Below are 9,839 nucleotides of genomic sequence, written 5' to 3'. Positions count from 1 at the left end.
CCGTAAAGCATGCAAGCTTCACAGTTGCAGCAAGTCACCTGCCAATAACTGCATAATACCTATGATGGTGATCATGGTATTATATAGTATCTTATTTCGATGAAGTCCCGGAACTTATTGAACACATTGTGTACAGTTATTAAAAAACAATATAGGAAAATGAGGTGAGAATTGGAAATAAAATAGCTCTTGTTTTTAAAAAAATCGGTCACATTTATTATTTTAATCAATAAAATACAATTAAAGACTAATTCACATTCTTTAAGAGACAGATTTAAATATACACATAATTTATTGATTTCTTTTCATTAAAATTATCAACTCTTTACTTTCAGTGTGATGTTCTGGTAACCTGTAATGAGAGTGAGATTATAAATATTTTATGCAATCATAATTGTTCATCAGAAAAAGAAATAAAATTAATACATATTTGAAATCAATTACAATGTAGAAGATATTACTCTTCGGCAATGGATTACTATGCTTACAAGCTACGAGTATTATGTTGCAAATAAGAACTAAACTTAATGAAAGCTAAAAATGTGAATATATATACAAGGCAATTCAAGAGGGATGTCACATAATTTGTGAGGTGATTTTACATGTGAAAATAAACCGAAAAAGTCCACACACATCTGTGAATGATTATGAAGACTAGTGTAAATATTGAATATTACATACCGAAACGCTGTCTAGGCTCTGTCTTGGGTAGAATAATGGTGAGACAGATGACTGATTCATCCTACAAGAGTTGTTCAAAACGTCCTTCATCCATCTCAATGCACTTGTCAACGCGTTGGAGGGTGCGTTGTGTTGCACATGAACATATTCTCTGCGTGCTTTAATGGGGCTACAGCGTCAGTGATTCAAGTGCCAAATTCTTCACGTGTATCTGCCTTCGTAGTGTATACATTCCCCTTTAACCAGAATCATGAACAGAAGTTTAATGGATTTAGGTCGGGTGATCTAGGAGGCCAGTTAATGGATCCGCCACGGCCAATTCATCGTTGAGGAAATGTATTATTCAGATACTGGGATACTTGTCTGGTACAGTAAATCTGTGCAACACTCAAACACGACACGCACACAGCCTCACGACTGGTTACTGATTCAAACCGCGATTGCACACTGGGTACGCTTGCAGCTGTTATCTCGGTGCGACGTCACAGTGCTGCTATCAGTTGGAAAATCTTCACATCTCTTGTAGGGTTGATCAGTCATCTGTCCCACTAATATTCTGTCCAGCAGAGCGCCTACACAGCATTTCGGTACGCAATATTTATTCTTGTCTTCATAATCATTCATGTATGTGTGCAGTCTTCAACTGTTGCAGGTCCATAACGATCGAAGATCGGACACACGTCATAGGTGTTTTTCGGTTTATTTTCACACGTAAAATCACCTCACAAATTATGTGACATTCCTCCTAATTACGCTGTATATTTTAACTTCTCTAAGACTTTTTGGTAGCAATACTTCAAAGTATACGAGGGAAAGTTTAAAATAGATATAATAATTGAAAGAAATATAAAAATGAATCAAACTTACCAAGTTCTGTAAACATAAGTATAGATACTATTCTCCATATACAAGGAAAAATATTTAAATGTACATACTCTAAGTCTGTATACTAGCTTAAACTTATATTATTTTTTTAAAAAATAGGCATATTTTAATTTCAAAGCTACAAGAAAAATATTATTCGCTTTTATTACAAATTATTCTGAATGTTTATACTATATTCACATATTTCCATTTGTCTTCCCAAATTCTCTTTTATTTAAATTTGAATTGTTCTCTCAAAACATAAACGTACTTAACCTCACTTGTTTTGTTCAGTAATGCAACAAAATCTATGTTTCATATATTATGTATATGATTTAACTCTTTATCTAGGGTTTTAACTTAGCATAACTCAAGAGTAAAGTAGTAAGCAAGAAATCAGATTTTGTTTGCCTAATATGATTTATAATGTAATGATTTAATGGGTTTTAAAATTTTGGTATCATGTTGGGAATATTTGTAAGGCTAAACGAAAGATTTGTCAAAATAGGAAGAATAAACAATACTTAAAATATTTAAATTTAACAGCAAATAATTAAATGTAATGAAATCACAGAGTTATGGTAAGAAATTATATTTGATAATTTCCCATGTAAAAAAATTGTTTTGTACAGGAAACAAATGAGATTGGTGGTAGGTAGAGAAATAAAGCCCAACAGCTTGGGATGAAAAAAAAATACATGGTATGAAATTAATCTGTTTGGGACCGAAATTCTGAGTTTTAAAATGTACCATTGTTTCAAGAACGGTTTTGCAGCCACTATGCTAATCAATTAGTTTCCTGATACACATATTCCTGAAATATATGTTGATGCACTTATTGAAATAGAATGAATTGTACATCACTTTGTGTTCTGTTCTGGAAAACCAGTATTCATATTAATAATCACGTATGACAACAGGATTCGATATAGCAGGATAAATTAATAAAATAAATAAATTTCGTTCATTTATCATGTATGTGCTAAGTCCATCGTCACATGTTTCCATTAATAAAACCATTAAGATCCTCCAAGTCTAACAGTAGCTGTAGTACAGTCCAAGTGCTCTGAATAGCTGAGTATCAATCTGAGGACTTAATATTTTTATCTTCTCATAATACAGAAGAAATAGCATTTTTTGTCCTATCGAGATGAAACGCGGAAACCTAGGCTCCGTTCAATGTCCAGTGACACAGTTTTTGCTTATAGTTGCAATCAGAAAATGAAATGAAATCTTTGAGTTTTACGTCCCATGGTTATGCCGGTTAGGCTAAAGGAGACGGTGATGATGAGTAATGAATGAAATGGTGGAATGAAGAAAGTGGGAGGAAACGGTAGGACCCTGAGAAAACCCACGCACACGATGTTTATCCACCACAAAGTGTACTTGGAGGCGGCTGAGATCGAATCCGGGACCCCAAGCACCAGAGGTGAACGCTCTACTACTAAGCCACCGCGGCCCATAGCCGCAATTAGAGATTAAATGGTGTGAGAAAATCAGTTATTTCTTTCAATTAGTCTTCAATACCCAATTCTGTGACTGTACATGTTTTTTAATGTTAATACGAAGTGGTGCGAGCAGAGCATTAATTCTTTTACAGTCTTTGTAGTCTGAAAAGTTGGTACTGTATTTCAAAGGTGAAACGTGAGAATTATCAGCAAGCAATTTATGGAGCTAAGTAGTTAGCATGCCAAATTTTGAGCCCAATAAGTGTATATGAAAATTAAATTTTTTCTGTTTCACTTTCACCCTTGACGAATTCGTGTCTGTGAAGTCAATGATGTTACACAGGCATTTAGTTTCCTTCATTTATCCTTTAATGTATTTGGAAATTACAAGTGCATAGAAAAAATGAATATGAAAAGGGGTATGATTTTAGGTCACCAGTAGATGTGTACTGTAATAGAGAAAGTGTTGTTTTGTATAGTATTTAATATGATCAAGGACATATAAAAAGTTAAAGAAATATCTCACTTACGTAAATATTTATTCTTTGCAAAGTCAATGGAGAGATTTGAGAGCAATTGAAGAGGAAGCAAAAATACAAACAGATACTTTGAGTGTGTACACAAGAATCCAGTTGTTCTAGTTTCATATAAACACTAACTATAGTGATCTTTATTAGGAACCAATTTTTGGAACATTCATTTTATCTTGTGTAAAGGGGCCGCGGTGGCGCAGTGGTAGAGAGTTCACCTCTGGTGCTTGGGGTCTTGGGTTCAAACCCTGCTCCCGCCATATGAACTTTGTGGTGGACAAACATCGTGTGCGTAGGTTTTCTCGGGGTTCTCCCGCTTCCTCCTACTTTCTTCATTCCACCATTTCATTCATCTCTCATCATCACCGTCTCCTTTAGCCTAACCGATATAAACATGGTACGTAAAATTCAAAAATTTCATTTCATTTCATTTTCTCGTATGTAATGGACCTTTGTGCCTTTAGTTGTATTCCTGCACTTTCTTACGATGGACTCTTTATTAAGATTTAAATTTATCCATGGGAACTGGAGCGATAATATACTCTCATAGACTTAGTTCATACATTACGGTAATGCTCTAGCCAATCAGAAAGAATTTGCAGACGAAATGAGTAAAAATTCATATGAAATGAGTGTTTCGAGATTAATTTTTACGCCTGAGTTTTAGACTCATGGGCGGTGCTTCGCCTAAGAAGTGGGAAGAGGTACATGTCGTTGCAGAAGACGGCCAGAAAATAGTCAGACGTGCATAAACTGCATCAATTATTCATTGGTGAATATTTTTCTCTTTTATTTAATTATTTATTTATTTATTTTATTTTATTGACCTAAACTGTACAACAGACCGTAAGTATGTAGAGTGTAGTGTTGCAATTATCAAGAGTAGAAATACAACTCTTAAACTATATATGTATTTGATTCAGGTTTTTTTCGGTGCTCGTTATATGCCTAGTCGGCCTACAGTAAGTTTCATATTATGTTACTTACAAAGCAATCAAATTGCTGAAGATATTGCTTTTAATATGTCTTAATATTGTGGTTTGTTGCGATTGTTTATGGTGAGGTTGGAATAAAAGTTCCTTTGTTTGAATCACATCAAAATTTGCATTAAAACAGCATTTGTGTACGGATAGCTTTATATGCATTCTGGTGGTGCCATTGGCGAAACTGTCAATGCACGGTGCTGGACGGATTCCAAGTTCGATTCCCTAGCTTGGTTATTACGCTTGTGTCCTTTGCCATTCGCAGTAATCATAATAAAACTCCAGGGCAATAAATAAAATAATAAAGATTATCAGGGTACTGATGTGCATGTAGATGCCCAAATAAATTAAGAAGTTACTAGGAAACTGAATAAAGAGAAACAATCCATTAAAAAGTGACGTTCTAGTATGTAAAACGTATTTCAGATGTAACCAAAAGCTTTAAAATTCCTATATTATACATACTTTTTATGGTAACATAAGGGAGACAAATAGTAAATTAACAAAAAGAGTGTAAAGCAGAAACTAAACCAGGAAAACAGAATTCCTAATAACTCTTCTCTAAAAGACCAGAGAGAATTGGATAATAAATACCACTCAAGGAGTACAAAATACTGGTTATGCTAGTATTGATATGTAGGCAAAAAATAATTAAATACTTTTCCTAAAAAGTTCCTATTTATGAAAATGTCTGTGAAGAGGTTATGCTAGATTATGAACAGATAATAGGATAAAATGGTCAGGGACATGCATAGAGAATTAATGATAAGGGATCAGTAAACAATGATATTGTGAAATAATTTTTTGAAAAGGGTGATACACACGCAAATCATTGAGGATGTTGATACTTGGAATTGAGGACAAACTGAAATGTGTACTTCTATTTTCATAATTAGTTAGAGTGATATTACTATTAGTTGTGAAAATCTCTGTAATATCTAGTGATCTTCTAAGTTATTCTAGTAAGTTCTTGAAACTTACATATTTTAAACTTTGCTTCAATATTTTATTCAGAAATTTTTCATTGCACTAAATAATATAAATTTTGTCATGTCAAAGTTTGCTCTTCTACTTGGTCATTGCTAGTTATCTCTGTACTACCTGAATTTAGCACCAGAGCAAAGAAATCTACTTGGGAAGAACCTATTTTCAAATCATACTTTTTCTTTTTACTACAGTCTTCAGATAGCCTAGAAGACAAGGCAAGCCTAATTGCTGTATCATTTATAAAAGAAGGAGCTTGGCTTAAAGCTTTACTTTCGTTCCCTCTAATTTGATCTCACTAATGAGAGTTTTCGAGTAGTAGTTGCGTCACGGTTTAGAGCAAATACTTTGTGAACCTCATAAATGTCAGGCATGTAAGAATCCAGTAGATAAAATGGGACTGCATGGACTCTCTTGCATAAAAAGCACAGGTAAATATCCCCGATACTCAAGTGTCAATGACATTATAATGAGAGCACTCATTTCAGCAGGTATACCAGCAATAAGAGAGCCAAATGGATGTAGTAGAATGTATGGTAAAAGACCAGATGAGATAACTTTAATACCTTGGAAGAGAGGTAAATCATTGATTTGGGATTTTACATGCACAGATACTTTCGCTTCTTCCAACCTTCCTTTCTCCTCACTTCAAGCGGGCAATGTAGCCAGTCGAAAGGAAACAGAAAAAAAGAAGAAAATACAGAAACCTAACAGAGAAGCACCAATTTGTGCCCATTGCCATTGAATCTAGTGGATCTTGGAGCAAAGAAGGCTTCAACTTTATAACGAAAAATCGTATCACCCATTTATCCGCTGATGCTAGAGCAAGCACCTTCCTAATTCAAGGAATAAGTACAGAGAGTACATAGAGTAATGACAGTACAAAGAGGTAACGTAGAACCTATATTGGGAACCATACCACCAGGTAAAGAATTAGACGAAATTTTCCTGCTTTAAAACATCTTCCATTATGTTATTTAACTTTTTTCTGCTAGAAGAAGAAAAAAGTTTAATTTGTGTCTGACAATTATTTTTTTTATTATTTATTTGTTATTAGAATCTGTTGTTCTTTGCATTTTTTTCTTTTTCCTTCATGGTCTTAGACTTCATATATTATTGTTATTCTTTTCATTTATTTATTAGTTTACTTCACACATTACATTTCGTTATTATCGTTTAATTATAGTTTCCTTGATTCATATTTCTTACTGTTGAATATATGTATGAATAAGATATGAAAAAAAAAATATTGAAATAAATGACTATTTCAAGAGACAACAAAAAAGATTTTTTCATTGTTTACATATGAAAAATCAATAATAAAATTCTACTTAATTTATAATAACTGTTGGTCAGAGCTGTAGTCGAGCGTACACGGCGGTACACGGCGTATACCCTCTGCTTAATCATTAGAGTGTACCTTCTGCTTTAAAGCGTATAGTACTTTCTACTTTTCTTTCGTTTATATTTATTTATTTAACTGGGCCATGACTCCAACGGTAACCCGGCGTCGGGATGTGGCGCCTCCATCGCCACTTCGGAACTGCAGTCAGCCTGGTCCTCCAGGTTGGGGTTGTGTCGGGCCGATCAGCCGCCATTTAAAACGTGGGATCGAGTACAATAGAAGATAAGCGTCGAATGTGGACTGCTTTTTGTGGATGTCCATCTTGCTATGGCATATTTATGATAAATGGATTTGTGGTTATAAGACGGATTGGCCCGAAGCCATGGGACGGAGGAGAGAAGCGAATGGAATGGATGGAATGATGCCGTGAATGGTTGGTGGAAGTCTTTCGAAGTGGTGATTTAAGTAAGAAGTGTCATCAAGAAGATGGCAAGAAATGTTTTAGACTATAAAACAGTGATGTATCCTGTATATTTTAATTGAATTAATACATGCGTTTTCGTTCAAAAATGGCCTTTCATGTCTCTTACGAGAATTATAGATGCTCACAAAAGGAAAAGAGCGTATACCCTCTGAAAAGTTCAGGACTACAACACTGCTGTTGGTACTGGACGCTAGTACAAACATTACAAATTAGTTGATTATAGAATTAGCAATGACTATTTTATTCTCAGTAAGATTTGTTTTAAAACAACATTGGTTTCTAAATTACTCTTTAATCATTTCAATATTTAGTTGCTATACATAGAATACAATTATTCGTTACAGTTGCATTTCCCTTAAAAATTAAAAAAAAAAAAAGTTAGACAACCAAAACTAAACAATATTAAAATGTAAATGTATTGAATGCATAATTGAAATAATTTAAATAAATATTTTAATATATAATACATGGGGATAGTGTTTGTTATTTAGAAAGCTGTTCAGATTTTAGAATGAAAATGTGCTAAAGCAACAGCAATAACAAAAGTAATAAGTTTATATATTTCTACCAAATCATCAGAATAAAAATAACAAAAATGGTGATAATTATTAGAAAAGTTACAATAATTTGCGTTATAAGTATCACAACCTACATAGAAGTTAATGTTTTTAACCAAGTACAAATCGATTTGGTGTGCTTTACGTTGGATAATTTATTTAGAACTCGGAATGCAATTAAAAAAAAAAAAAAGTTTGAGAACAAACTGTAAATGCGAAATGAGCTATCAAATTTCTCAAATAAGTATTGCAATTTAAGATACAAATACTATTTAAAACTAAGTAAATTTACAGAAGCACCAACAGCTATAGAACACTAACAAAGTAACTAAAACCACGTTCACTTGAAAATAAAATTAATCTGGAGGAAACATTTGAAGGCTCAAGATATATATATTTTCCTTATAAGTGGTGTACGAAAATGACAATTTCATGAATGATGATAACGCCGTAATGTAATGAATAATTAAATAATGTAATTCAAACATACTTTGTTTCAGACCATAATAACAACTTCTAACATAATTTCTAACTTTATCACTGTTTTATTACGATTAATAAAATGCAGTTTAAAATTTCAGTATAACAGGATCTTTCAGAAAAGTTTGATATCTGAAATGTAATACTGTTCATATTCATTTTTCAAAACCCTTTTGAAAAATTATTTTGTTTTTATCACAAAATAAATCTATATTATAAAATTGAAAGTGACTATGTTTGTGACTCCTAATCTTTTGAAACCACTCGACCGATCTCATTCAAATTTTCAACATGAATGACTTTCGGGCCTGGGACTTATCTTTATCATTTCACTTTGACGGTAAAACTTAGGAGATGGAGAAAAGGGAAAGTTACATAAAACTAAATAAAACTTCATGTCTTGAACTAAACGACCAATCTCTATCAAATTTTTAATATAGATGAGATGTGGAACGTAGGGGAGCGGGAGGAGGAGGAGATATGCAAAAATCAATATAAATGAAAATAAAAGTCCTTAGGTTTGTGACTTAATAACTCTTGAACTACCCAACCGACCTCAATAAAATTTTCAACATGGGTGAGGTTCAGGATTGGAAGTTTATTCTTTTTTTTTTTTTTTTTTAATTTCACTTTCGTGGAACAGCCTAAGAGAGGGGAAGTAGACGAGTATATATATATATATATATATATAACTTAATCACTCTGGAACTACCCAACCGATCGCGATCAAATTTTCAACATTGATGAGGTTCGAACTTGGGACGATTTTTATAATTTTACTCTGACGGTCAACTTACGGGAGGGGGAGGGGATATATATATATATACATAAAAGTAAAATAAAAGTAACTGTTTTTGTGGCTTCACCACTCTTGTACCAACCGACCGACCTCTATCAAATTGTGAACATAAAGTTCGTACCTGAGGTGGTTTTTGTCATATTACTTTGACACTGCAACTTAGGGTAGAAGGAGGGGGAGAGATATTTAAAACTGATTGAAAATTACTGATATTAGTATCGAATCTATAGTTTTCTGTGTCGCTGAGAAGAACAGCAACACTTCCAGTGCTGTTTAAGTCCAAATTCAACCCTGTAAGTTGTGGGAGGGGATATATATACATATATAAATGATCGAAAATGATGAATATTAGTGTCAAATCCATATAGTTCTCGTTGTCGCAGAGTTGATCGGTGACACTTTCGATCCCGTTTGAATCCAAATTCAGCACAGCAACTTGTTGGAGGGAGGGGGAGGAGATACATAAAAATGATTTAAAAAAATGACCATTATCAGTGTCGAATGCATAGTTTTTGAGGTCACTGAGATGAACAATGACACTTCTGATGCAGTGTCTCGCAACATGGGGAGAGGAGATTTCTAAAATCATCGAAAATAACCGATATTAGTACAGAATCCATAGTTTCTGGTGTTGCTGTGATGAACAGTATCACTTTTGATGCCGTTTAAATCTAAATTTAGCCA

At 33.5% G+C, this 9,839-nt stretch overlaps 1 protein-coding gene across 38 annotated transcripts in view; it reads right to left on the bottom strand.

Annotated features, from left to right (window-relative positions):
- Nucleotides 1-210: 210 nt before the first annotated feature.
- The window catches only part of LOC145683699 (uncharacterized), a 606,036-nt gene continuing 596,407 nt past the window's right edge, over nt 211-9,839 (bottom strand). For all 38 annotated transcript variants that reach the window (XM_081755079.1, XM_081755074.1, XM_081755086.1 and 35 more), the window contains one exon: nt 211-352. The gene's annotated coding sequence lies outside the window, so the exon portion shown is untranslated. The remainder of the gene's footprint in view (nt 353-9,839) is intronic.

The sequence above is a fragment of the Thermobia domestica genome, chromosome 4 (genome assembly GCF_964235325.1).
Source record: "Thermobia domestica chromosome 4, izTheDome1.hap1.1, whole genome shotgun sequence".
In the NCBI taxonomy this organism is placed as follows: domain Eukaryota; kingdom Metazoa; phylum Arthropoda; class Insecta; order Zygentoma; family Lepismatidae; genus Thermobia; species Thermobia domestica.
Note: the sequence above shows the minus strand (reverse complement) of the source record. Positions and strands in the feature narration are given on the sequence as shown.